The sequence below is a fragment of the Tribolium madens genome, unplaced genomic scaffold (genome assembly GCF_015345945.1).
Source record: "Tribolium madens isolate multiple individuals breed KSU strain unplaced genomic scaffold, Tmad_KSU_1.1 Scaffold_97;HRSCAF=244;Tcas5.2_LG3a, whole genome shotgun sequence".
Classification (NCBI taxonomy): domain Eukaryota; kingdom Metazoa; phylum Arthropoda; class Insecta; order Coleoptera; family Tenebrionidae; genus Tribolium; species Tribolium madens.
In genome coordinates this window covers 724,030-737,079 of record NW_025401069.1, presented here as the reverse complement: position 1 = coordinate 737,079, position 13,050 = coordinate 724,030, and the positions used below count along the sequence as shown (strand labels likewise).

General features: G+C 32.1%; 1 protein-coding gene across 3 annotated transcripts in view; it reads left to right on the top strand.

Moving 5' to 3' along the window:
• The first annotated feature begins 295 nt into the window (after positions 1-295).
• Positions 296-13,050, top strand: part of LOC123015338 — an 89,810-nt gene continuing 77,055 nt past the window's right edge. For all 3 annotated transcript variants that reach the window (XM_044415045.1, XM_044415044.1, XM_044415046.1), the window contains exon 1: positions 296-576. The gene's annotated coding sequence lies outside the window, so the exon portion shown is untranslated. The remainder of the gene's footprint in view (positions 577-13,050) is intronic.

The following is a 13,050-nucleotide window of genomic DNA, read 5'->3' as shown; positions in this document are numbered from 1 at the left end:
CACAGAAAGTGAGGTTAGAATAGATTAAATTACAGAAATGTTGACTACAATTGTTAAAACCATTACGAAACGACACACATTTTTCATAGCTACTATTTCCTCAGAAACAATCTCCCCACACGTCCAGGATTCAAGAAATAAACTTTTATTTGTTTAGCTTCAAAGGTACAGTCACGTACCTTGCTGACGTCACACTAATAGCGCGTATTGGTAGTACCTCTATTCCCCACTCGGGTGCAGCAGATACCAATTATCGGTACTACTGATGCCTACAATACCTACTCTGTGACGCCATTGTGTTTTGTGCCCGAGTCAGAGACAACGTTTATTAGCGCGTCTGTGAGAATTTTGTGTTTTTTGTTATTATTATATTCGCGGTCTACAAACAATGGGACATTCTAAAAGTGCAAGAACGTTAGCTAGGAAACTGTGGAAGTTAAAGAAGCAGCTGAATAAATACAACCACGTGCGGTCTCGTTCTAATCGTCGTCTTTCAACACAGCCTTTGTCGTCGCCGTCTTGTTCCATGTCTCCTTCATCCAAGTCGAGAAGATCTCTGTCAACATGCACATCAAGGTAATGTTCAACCCTAATCTAGACCAGTTGGTTGAAATCAAAGAACAACGATAGATGGAAGGAGAATTGGTGCCGCCATATTGGCTTTGCTATGGGTACTTGCAAGTCGTACTAAATTATGCAACCAACATACACCTTTGCACAACAATAGTACCCGAAAAAGGGGCGCTTTTTGGCTCCAAATTTGTGACGGGAATCCAGTGTACCTAATACAGAATTCTTTTTTTGGTAATCTTGTTGTTTATGTCGCTACTACTGCGCATCTCACAGGCGCATGAAGAAATACTCTGCATTGTTGCCAGGTATCTATTACAATTTGGCGCGTCGATTCACATGTATTTTTTGTATTAAATCAAGCAAGATTTACAATTATAATTTATTAAATAACAAAAAATTACCAACTTACCATCTACCAGACGAAAATAGCGTTAATTGTCATGTAGATAAAAAATAATAAAAAAATCGATGAGTTTATAATTAAATATATTTATTTCATCCTAAAGTAATAATTATAGTCAAATACAGGGCGATTCAGATAAGATAATGAGCCTGACGATCTGGCGATGCAACCCAAAAAACACATTTCATTTACGCCTTTGATCCAATTTTAATTAAGATTTGCAAGTTGAATCCAAGTTATCATCTTGTGTCACTCTGACATCAGTGCAGAGAACGATTTATTAGTGCTATTCAGTTCTCGCGGAATGGTAGAGAAATTAGAGAAGTCTTTTCGGTGTAAACCCAATACAAAATGTATGAAACAATGAAACATTAAAGGTAGGCAAACAGTTTTTTTTTGAATCATAAATTGCTTGTCAAAGCATTATTAGAGCAACATAAGATAACTTGGATTGCAAATGCAAATCGTAATTAAAATTTGATCGAAACGTAAATGAAATTTGTTTTTTTGGGTTGCATCGCCAGATCGTCAGGCTCATTATCTTATCTGAATCGCCCTGTATTGTTTTACTTACGGTAACTATAAACATACTCATAATTCTCATGGGACTTTGACGAGTTTTAATTCCCTCTCATAACTCCCTTTAATGTTCTTTAAAAAGAATGAATAAAGAAAAAATGCTAATTGTACAATCAATCTATTCTATCACTAAATAAGTCACCAACTGTTAAAAATACAAGCTTATAACGTCGAATTTTGTACAGTTTGTTGTAAATTAGAAAACAAAAAAATTCAAAAATAGTTAGAAAGGAATAAAATTATTTATCCACCACGTGAATTATTAGATGTTAATTATCTCGGGCAATTTAGTAATGGCCCTCGAACTAAAGGGGATATTGTTCCCACAAGCAAACGAGAAATTCACCAAAAATATTTTGCGATTGGTGAAAGTGGTTTCTCCATTTAAATTCATGGAGGTATGACGTAAAAAGAACCTCCGAAGTACCAAATTGCTTGCGTAATTTGCGTTTGGCACGCATCCGCATATTTTCCACATTTTGTATATGAACATTCGGATCATTGGGATCCACAAAATTTTCTTCATGGATCACCACTTGATGTTCATATAGGTCTCCACCGATGTTTCTCACATTGTTGTAGGCCCTCCAACCATCAGACATTATGATGGAGCCAGGTAGAATATACCTAATATTCAAATCTTTTAAAACCACTTAATTAGTAAATAACAAATAAACTCAAGAGGAATTCTGGTAAAAGCATCAAGAATATACGAAATTCTAAAAAAATATACAGGGTGAGTCATTTATAATAGAGACCCTAACTGATTTTCAGACGCAACTCCAAATACATTCTCACAGATAACTTGACTTTTGTTGCGCTTGAAAAACTTAAATTATTAAATTTAAATCAAAGTAGTTGTTGATATGTTATGCATTAAATTTGACAGTGTCATCAATTTTACTTTTTTCCTTTGAATTCGAAATGTACTCAAATGACAAAAAAAACTAGCATGATCTTTGTACAGGGTGTTTCACATAATTTTACGAGGCCTGCGCCTGTTAGATGCAATCAATAATACATATTCCGATACGAACTCGATTACAAATTTTGAAAAATTGGATAATCTTTTCTAGTTTGTTCACCCTTTCAAAAATTACAACGTTTTTAGTTACTATCTATTTCAGTTGATAGTAGAATTTGATAAACAGGATTTTTAGCGGTTTTACCAAAGTTGTGTTGACTCTCGTAGCCATGATTTTTTATTTTATTTTTTAAAGGTGGCAGTGCTGTTTTTTTCTCTTGCATTGAATTTAAAGGTTATGTACGATGGTTTTAGGGTTTAATAAAATTTTAGGGCACAATCTCGTATTTTGTTCAGAATATTCAAGTAATAAAATACATTTTAAGCCGAAGCTTGTTTTTGGATGAAACAGTGAATATCTCAGATTACCTCCGATAAAAAAGTGTCGATGAATTTAAAAGTTGTAACACCAAACCCAAGTCCAGGAATTTTGTTCAAAACGTTGATCGAACCTCTGATATGAAAGATTTGTAAGAAGAAAAGCATCTTCTTGCTAGAATCTGTTAATCATGTCCATGGTGTTTGTGGCAGTTATCAATTTACAAATAAAACTTTTGAATGCTGCACAAAAGGTTGGTTTTTCTTAATAAATCAAAGATCGTTATTGATAATAACAAACATTTTAGCCACACCCATAGTTTTAATTAACAAAATTGTTATGAAACATACCTTGCACCTTGTACATAGAAGGGTAATTTGCCTCACAACTTATTGTTCCCAACTGAAACGCAGTTGCTTCAAGGAAACCCTTAGTGGTGCAGTGGTTTAGTTGATTGACTAAAAATCGGAAAACCCTCCAAATATTTAGTAGATATTTGACTTATACTGGATAACAAGATTGTTTTATTACATACCTTTTTGTAACGTAAATTGTGGACTGTATATTCTTTGTCAGTAAAAACACACGATTTTTTAACAATAACTTTATTTGTCGGTTACTTATTTTAAGACTTTCTTAATACTAACTCGTTCCAACTGTGGGCCCTGGTCAGGCCAAAAAAACCCCTACCCTCTTACACTAAAGGTGGTGGAGAATTCTTAACACGTTTGGAAAATTTCAAAGGTTTGTTAAGGACTAATAGTTAACAATCACAAATTTAGTTTCGTGCTTCAGTGATAGGAGTTTGTGATACAACGTGTTTTGGTGTTGGTATGTTGGAGGATTAGCATAATTATTCTTTATTGTGACGATAGTTCTGCAGTTCATCAAATCATTTAAAAGAAATTTTTGCTCCTATGAATAAGTCACAAGCAGGCCTATCTAGGGGGAAGCAAACCCAAGTGGATCCTTTCTTTGGTTTTGAGCAAGAACGAATATTATTGGATGCAATTTCCACATTCTACTGACGTTGCCTGCAGATGCTTCTATCTGAGTTGATTATGCCTGATAGGTTTGCAATTACTTTTTATGAGTAAATTCAAAATAAAACTATTTTTCTTATACCTTTGAGTTATTTAACCAAAATTGGAGCTAAGTAAAACTCGTTCAAATACTATTCAAACACTCATGTTTTGGGTTATTTTAAATATCCAAATCAAATAGGATGTATTGTAGTCCCGTCAGTTTCCGTTAACGAGCACATTAAAATCAGTTTAAATAAATAAACTCAAGATTTACTAATTAAAACACCAACTGTTTGTAGATTGTCAATAAATGTCAAAATGCTGTCAAAAAGTGATCACTGTATTTGTCAAGGGTACTTCGTTGTGCATAAAAGTTGAGTACACTCGTAAATTGTGACGTTGAGAATTCTACTATCCACTGAAATATAGTATAGTTAGTGATTAACGATAGATAAACTACAATCATATTCATGCCGTCTCTTGATAGAACAAATGATAATTGTTTCTGAAAAACTCCAGTTTATGACTATTAATGAAACAGTGATTAGTTTAATAACTTTTGTCATGGGTTTCCAAAAATTAAATAATTAAATGTGTATTTTTTGTATCCAGTGTTCTGTGACTTTTATATATTTGGGTGCGTACATTAGGCGCTAGCCTCGTAAAGTTATGTGAAACACTCTGTATATGGAGAATGCCACAAAAATGCTGTGGCTAAATCTGTAACGTCAAAGGTTCATCATAGAACGCCAAATTATACTGAACATAGGACTAGGTTAAAAAAAATGTCTCTGTCTCTAACTCAGTATGTGTAAACTGTAAGCCATGCATAATTCCTACTATAAAGTTGGATAATATGAATTCTAGTAAAAGTTTAAAAAATATACATAATTACTATACAGGGACATTTTTTTATTAGTATACATAGCCCTATGTATATTTTAAAAAAAAACCGGGTCAACTTCAATGTTGATTACGCAATTACGATTAGCTCATCCAGGCATAGGCAACCAATATTGCAAAGGCTTTAATATCGATAAATAAAAGACAAACTTGTAAAAACAACAAAGTAATTAAATATTAATTAAAAAAAAATTGAACGCATCAAAACATAAAAAATATTTAATAATTAGTGCAAGTGTTGAAAATGCTTTCCTTGCAGTTCCAAACAATAACCCAAGCGATTTTGGAAACCCTGCCACTGCATTCATGATAAATTCAGGATCTATATTATTACATTCTGAACGAATACGTTCTTTCAGCTCTTCTAAATGTTGCATTAGAACCATCGCCGTCTCCATAGAAATAATCTTTTTCTCGCCTGGGCATTTTGTGAGTTCAACTGATTCCCGTTGGCGCTTTAATCTGGGGAAATTTTTTGACATATCCACTTTTATGGCTTAAAGGGTTCAACCTCATAATATCAATTCTCCCTGGCGTATCTTGTTTTGTTGTATCCTTCCTTCCCAGCGTTTATTAATTGCGTTATTTTTCGTTAATAATTAAAAATCATTCAGTTTTTCCTTAGTAACCCCCGTAACTAAGAAAAAATCGGAATCACTGCTCCAATGCATTTTTTACAAAATGCCCAGGCGGGATATTGATACATTTGATTAAGGAGGCGGTGATTAGAACATTAGTGTAAATTTTTATTTTTAAATACCCCTAAAGAAAAAAAACGTTAGGTGCCAAGTCTGGCGATCGTGGGGGCTATGCGATGGGACTATATCTCCAGATTCACTTCGGTGTACATGGGTATCATAAATGGTATTAACTTTTTAAACTTTAAGTTTCAATACTGACACTTGACAAACTTGACACAAAATTTTAGTTTTGAGTATTTTAATATCTAGTACCCTCTAAAAGCTTGAAATATTGGTCGCCTATCCTATGAAATTGACTCGGTTTTTTTAAAAAGTATACATAGGGCTATGTATACTAATAAAAAAATGTCCCTGTATGTATAAGTTGTATGCCATGCATAATACCCATTATAAACATGCATAATTGTAATTACGTCTGAATAATCTCTTCCAATCTCTCTGCGTTCCTATTCTCTACCTCCACTAAAAAACATTTACCGGTGTCTCTCTCAACACCCTCAAACACCCAGTGTCCTTCCCGCCATTGGCCCCGGTGATACTTCCGATGAAAAAACTTACTTTCGTCAATTTCGACGACTTTGGAATGTCCATTTTCGTCCAAGCCACCTATAATTGCTGGGTTATCTATTAGATATCCCTCGCAAACCTCCCGGAAAAAAGAACACCAATCTACAGTGGTGTGGTTGTCGGTCTCGCCTATTCTGGCCTCATGTGCAAGATCTTTCTGAGCGTAATCTCGAGACCACCCGTATATAAGCAATAAAATTTACTTCAGTCAAATGACTGCGACTGAAAAAAGAATTCTTCCTAAAGGAAACTGCTGCGTAGCACTCCTTGCATTTCCAGGTGTAACCATCAGAAAGTTGTGCTCTTTTTGTAAAAGACATTTGCACTTGACACTGCCCACACAAAGTAGAATTTGAAATAAGCCTACGTTTCGCCAACCACTGAATACATTGTAAATTGTTTGTAAAAGCAAAGTCCAAAAATGTTAATTTTTCCTTACGAATTTGATTTATATTTAAAATGTCCCCTTCATTTACAATTATACTCTGTGCAGGAACCCCTCTACCTCCCATTGTTTCTAAACAAAGTTAAAAAACACAAATAAAATCAAATGAATAATTTCATTAACAAATTTATTGTAATTGTAGTAATCGTACACCTGTAACTAAAATTACCACTAAAAAACGCGCCAAATTGTAATAGACATCTGGCAACAATGCAGCAAATATCATCATGCGCCTGTAAGATGCGCAGTAGTAGCGACGTAAACTACAAGATTACCAACAAAACTCTGTAAAATAGTGGTTCGTACAAATAGGCAATCAAGAATTCATCAGAAAAGATATTTTGTTACACAATGTGCAATGTTGTCACTGAATAATTTGATATTGTTGAAAAAAACCTTATAATGAAAAAAAGTTCATATCTGTTTAGTATATTAAAATTACAATAAATAAAAAACGAGAAAATTGAATGTACATTTTCAAAAAAAAAAAAAATGATTGTGGTAGGCAATTTTTAATACAAAAGAGAAGTTTTTCGATTGCCTGTTTTTCTCCACGCCAATTCTTCTTCCATATATTTAAGTTCTTTGGTTACACACTGGCGGCCACGGAATTTTGGACATTAAATTTATGTCAGTTCAAAAAATGTCAATATAAGTCACGCTTTATTGTCATTATGATTGACGTTTGAAAACAAAATCTGAAAATTTAGTTGAAATTTATTTTTGGCGTCGATTTTCCAAAACAATAATGCCAGCAATACGTGTTCTTATATAAGTTCAATTAATTATTTTGATTTGTAGTCATTTTTTCTCTGGCTATAAGGATAAAAATTACAAAAACCGAAAGTGAGGATAGTTGCCTAAGGTCCGTTTTACATTTTTATGTTAGTCGAATGACAAATCGTCCAAAATTTTGTCTCCGCCAGTGTAGTACGATAATTCCGTGGTGTCCACGGCTTAAGTGGTAATGTAGAGAAGGTGTCATTAAACCAGCAGGTACTAGTGTACTCACTTTTTTGTCGGAAAATGTTGGTAAGTACTGCAAACTGCACTATTAAGATAATAAAGACGTTTAGATAATGAAGACTCTATAACACAGACTTTATAATAAAGACCGATTTTTAGATGCAACCCAAAATAGATTCTCACAGTCAACTTTGCTTTGTGTACGTTTGAAAAATTTAGTTTATTAAATTCAAATCAAAGTAATTGTTATGTCATTAGTTGAATTTGACAGTTTCCACAATTCTCGTTTTTTCTCCTTGAATAAAAAAAGTACTCAAACGACGAAAAAAACAAACATGATCTTGCTATGGCTGAATCTGTACCGTCAAAGGTTCACCGTAGGATTCCAATTTATACAAATTGTCAAAGCTTTCAGAGGTATCTAAAGTTGCGGCCAATTCATAGTAGCCACTTCCCAGTGGAAATTTGTAAAAACTAAGTTGTGTAAATTGGACTTTAAAGATACAATTGTTTTTTAGGGACATATCGGACCAACTCTCCAATGGTGATAGAAAACTTTCAGCACAGCATAAAAATGAATTCAGATTTTTGTTTCAAGATTTTTTTTATATAAAAACAGAACTGTCAATTTTCATATTATCATGTAGGCATTTTAGTTTCTTTGTTTCCGATGTTGTTAGATTTAATTTATTGTTGAATTTGCTACTTTGTTAAACGTTTTTTACACCATAAGACACAAATTGGTGATTTTTTTCAACAGGTATGTGTTCAGTCTCACAAGATCTGCCTTTTCCGCTAGCTAAATTTAAGATTATATTATCGGATCGGTCAAAAAGTTAATCCAAAATCTAATCTTTGAAGAGCTATATCTCGTTAAAAAGGCTCAAACTAATTTTGTCATGGGAACTTTTAACTTAGATGGATGTCCTTTGTCACCACCCAAGAGATGGTCCGACACTTTTGAATCACCCTGTATCTATCAAAAATGACAATACTGAAAAAGTTGGGTTAGAGTACTTCATATATAAAATTTATTATATTACAACTTTTGACACAATTTACTTACCTCTGCGACCAATTTTGACAAAACCCATACTCTAGAAGTGGCGGGCTAAGTGCTGCCAACTTTGAGATAAATTAAATGGCCACTATGATAGACCGCGACTTTATGTTTATACAGGGTGTTTCACGTAATTTTACGAGGCCTGCGCCTGTAAGATGCAATCAATAATACATATTCCGATACGAACTCGATTACAAATTTTGAAAAATTGGATAATTTGCTCTAGTTTGTTCACTCTTTCAAAAATTACAACGTTTTTGGTTAGTTAGTGATTAAGATAAATAAACTACAATCATATTCATGCCGTCTCTTGATAGAACAAATGATAATTGTTTCTGAAAAACTCCAGTTTATGACTATTAATGAAACAGTGATTAGTTGGACAACTACTGTCATGGGTTTCCAAAAATTAAATAATTAAATGTGTATTTTTTGTATCCAGCGTTCTGTGACTTTTGTATATTTGGGTGCGTACATTAGGCGCAAGCCTCGTAAAGTTATGTGAAACACCCTGTATCTTTCAAAAATTTCAAACAGAACATCAAATAACGTATAGTGTATCTGAGAATTTTTTTTGAGTTTCGTCTGAAAATCGGTTACGGTGTTTTATATATGACTCACTCTGTATATAGTCAGGGTTGCCAATTTTTCGAATGCGTATTACTATAGCGTGTAGCGTGCTCTTTAAATTATCGTATGAGTCTGGTTATTACCGTACTTAGGGGAAATATGACGTTTTTTTTGTTTACGATAAAAAAATATTTAGAAAATTTTAAATTGAAAATTTAAAAGTGTAAAAATAGTTATTTTTGTTACAAGTATCTAAAACACTGTTTTTGCGGACGAATTGTTGCTGTTTTCGGACGAGGTGAAACCGAACCTAAAACCTAAAACGAAAACGTTTTAGGTACACTTCTATTCAAAAAAAAGCGTACACGTATTGAGGGCTATTGTAAATGGGATATATTAATTAATCGTTTCCAAGAAAACGTATTACTGACATTTTGTATGTCAAATACTTTCGCTTGCTTTTTATAATTGAATTATGCCACGACAAACAATACCATTGACAAAAGCGTAGTCATTACTAATAAGTTGGAAGATGGGTGGTCTAGGTATAAAAAAAACTGCTGAAGCAAATCTCTGAGAAATACATCGATGAAATCCAGCTATCAGTAACGTTTTAATTATGGTTTCTAGGTAACAACGATTAAAAGATAAGTTGGGCTCACTACTTATACGCTTTTTTTTTGAATAGAAGTGTACGTGTTACAAACAACATTTTTTTGTGCTCCCAAAACACGAATTACACCTCTTATTAATTAAAAAATTTCAGCACCATAGTAACCATTTTTATTTTTTAGTTCGGAAAAATAGTTTTTGTGGACTGAGTACCTAAAAAAAACATTTTACGTACTATTTTATTATTGAGTTCGGAAAAGACTCATTTTCGGGACTCAAATGAGTCCCTAAAACAGTTGTTTTCGGGAGCGTATACAAAAAAACTTATTTATAATGTCTATTTTCTACTTATTTAATCTTATAATATGAACAGGTGTTTGAAAAGTCGCGCCTCAGAGAAAAATTGAAATAAGATAAGATAATAGTTGGAGTGGCCATATTAGTTTTTAGTACCGTGCGATCAAAAAATAAATAAATTAAGAGTAGGCATCGATTAAATTCTACAGTTGGCAACACATTGGCTGGGAATCTGGGCTAGAAATTTTCCACACAAACTCAAAGTGACCGACCATTCACCGTTTTCGTCTTGTAGAGCAATATAAATTTTCTGCTCTAAAGTGAACATTATTTCACTCAAAAGGAATAAAACGCAAACTTGTCAAAGTTTCCGCTGATATTTGATGTCAAAAATAAGGATTGCCATCTGAAGGATTTCAATCACCGCCTACTCTAATTTATTTATTTTTTTGATCGCAAGGTACTTATTATTATGAAATAAACAAAACGTAAGTAATTGTATACAACTTGTATATTTATTCACTAATTTTTATTAATGATGCAGATATAATGGATGATTTTAGAAAGATTTACAAAATTCACACAAAAATATATCATCATAGTCGTCACATCCGGCACTCCTCATCTGCCTATTTAAGGCATTGTTGACACCTAATCCCCAGCCTTCTTTACTTCGAGATTTTAAAAATGTTTCGTTACAATAAATGCATTACGGATTATCCTCATTACTTGATTCACTATCTATTACACTGGCCAACACAATTTTTGGCCAAGAATTTCAAAACAATTTTGACAAGAATTTCATAATTTCCTGCTTTATGATTACCAAGAAAATTTTTAATCACCAAGACAAATGAGTTCCACGCTGCGAGTTCCGTTTCGTGAATTGACGGTTCTTTATAATTTTATAATTTTTGCATTTTTTTTTTTATAAATAATAGCAATACTCGTTAGTCTATGATTTTCAAATAATGTTTTTTATTCCGTAACGTTATTCACAAATTTTAATATATTAATATTGAATTAGATAGTTTTGTATTAACACGAAATTATTTTTCATAATATGTTTAAAATAAATTACATCCTTACTAGGATAGCATAATCTGCCTAGTGACTTAAAATCTATGAAGCTACTTATCAAATGTTGTTTGCCCAAACAAAGACGCAACAGAATTTTCGCATTGTAACATTTTTGGTAATTTAAAAGGTACAAATCCTGCGGTACAACTGTTTCTTCAATAAATTCTGTTACTATTTCGGACGTGAATAAATATTTATGTTTAGATAAAATAAGTCATTTGTTTAAATCATTTTATATTTTTAATGGATTCTTTTTAAATGAAGAACAGTTTAGGATACTAATTTGTTGTAGTGATATATAATTTCCAAATCCTTTTTTACTTAGTTCACTATGTATTAAAAGTCTTTTATAAGCTGTTTTAAATTGCTTACAAGTGGGGTTGTCATTACAACCGCCACATGATCTTACATCATAACTAAAGAAATTTTCAGTATTATCTTGGCTGCTCTTATAAACTAGTAAATATTTTAAATAAATATGACTATTTACATTCATAAATTTCCTAAATATCAATTACAGAGTCAAGAGCAACAATGAAGCTAAGAAACCCAGTTTTAACGAACGTATTACTATCAAAAAATTTTAAATATGAAGTATAATTTTGTTTTTAATGTTTGTTTTGATTTCCAAAAGACTCTCAGGGCTTACATTGTGGAATATAACTCCATCTGGAGTATATCCAAGCCATGGATACTGTTTAGTAAGAAAATGCCTATCCTTTTTAATATCATATGCTACACTATGTTTTTTAAAAGTTGGAATTTGAAGCTAACTCGTCGCTATCGATACCATGCCTCATTTCTTTTGTCTTCATATTTTTACAATAATATTTATAATCATTATTTGAAGATTGTTTTTTTTTTGTTCATAAACCAGTGATTTTTTCATTTTTCACTCTTGCGATCCTTGTTCATAATCATAACACACTGCGTCCAAGTTGTTGTCATGTCTAAATAAACTTAATGTTCCAAATTTCGTGTTATAACCTCATAAACGTGCAATTTTTTGAATTTTAAAACCACTCAAAGTTACATCATCAGATACCAAAACTTTCATTGGTAAATCACAGTCGTTTCCTCTAATCAATCAAACCATAATTTAGGAAATCCTTAGTTTTAATAAAAAACTTAGTAAGCTACTGCGGGCTCGACAACTCACTAAAATTGAAAATGCGTTCTTTTAGACGTCGCGGACTCTAAAACTACGGGCGGGCGATTTGAATAGCCCATAATTATATATTTTTTTAATTTGTATTACATTTTCTATATTCTTTACAAATATTCACAACAATAGTTTCTAAAAACACTTTCTGTTGTCAGACAACTATTGTTTGTGAATATTTACAAAGAATACGAAAAACAAAACGTGTGAGTAATAAACGACAATACACTTGTAATAAAAATTTATTATCACGAGCCAATATAAACGTTATGATAACTAAAAAATAGGTGTAAACCATCACACTATGCTACACATAAAATATACGTTTGAACAATATGGCACAAGTGCATAAACATTAATAAACTTAAAACAAAGAATATACCAGGTGAATAAAAAGTATGGAACCACACGTTTTTTGCTTAAACTATTTATTTTTTGAAAAAACTAATTGATGAGTGATAAAGTACTATAAAAATGTGATTTAACAAGAATAAAAAATTTCCAAATTTCCTTTCGTTTTTGAGTTCTACAAAAAAATTATTTTTTTAAATGGCAACCCACTATAAAATCATTTTTCTCATAAAAGCTATACTCTATGGATTACAACTATCTGCTTTATATTTAATTTTTTGAAAAAAAAATTTTCACATAAATAGCAATTTTGACAAAAAAAATTGCGTAACTCAAAAACAAAACAAAATTTCGTTCTGAAAATACGATCACATTTTTTATATTACTTTAATTTATATTAATTATTATTT